Consider the following 405-nt stretch of genomic DNA (forward strand, 5'->3'; position numbering starts at 1 on the left):
CACCACCTATTTTCCTTATTCCATACCTATTGTTTTATTGGTCTATGTCACCACCATCACCACTTTCAACGAAAATGATAAAAGAGTCCATTCAGACTACATTCACTCTTTCAGCAATGAGAATAAATAGAAAATGGTAGAATAATATTGATTCTGTTCTATTTGTTTTGCTTATATATTTTTGTTGGTTTTTTTTCCCGTATTTCCTTTCTCTTCTGTTATATTTTATTCGTTGTTAACAAGAAAATCCATAGTAATTAGCAACATTTTTAATGTCGCGTCTTTTGTTTTTCACTCATCTACAGTCACCAAACACATTTATATACACTCGCACACAAACGCTCCCAAACACAAACAGTCTCTCTCTCTCTCTCTCTCTCTCTCTCTCTCTCTCTCTCTCTCTCT

The sequence above is a fragment of the Octopus bimaculoides genome, chromosome 3, assembly GCF_001194135.2.
Source record: "Octopus bimaculoides isolate UCB-OBI-ISO-001 chromosome 3, ASM119413v2, whole genome shotgun sequence".
Classification (NCBI taxonomy): domain Eukaryota; kingdom Metazoa; phylum Mollusca; class Cephalopoda; order Octopoda; family Octopodidae; genus Octopus; species Octopus bimaculoides.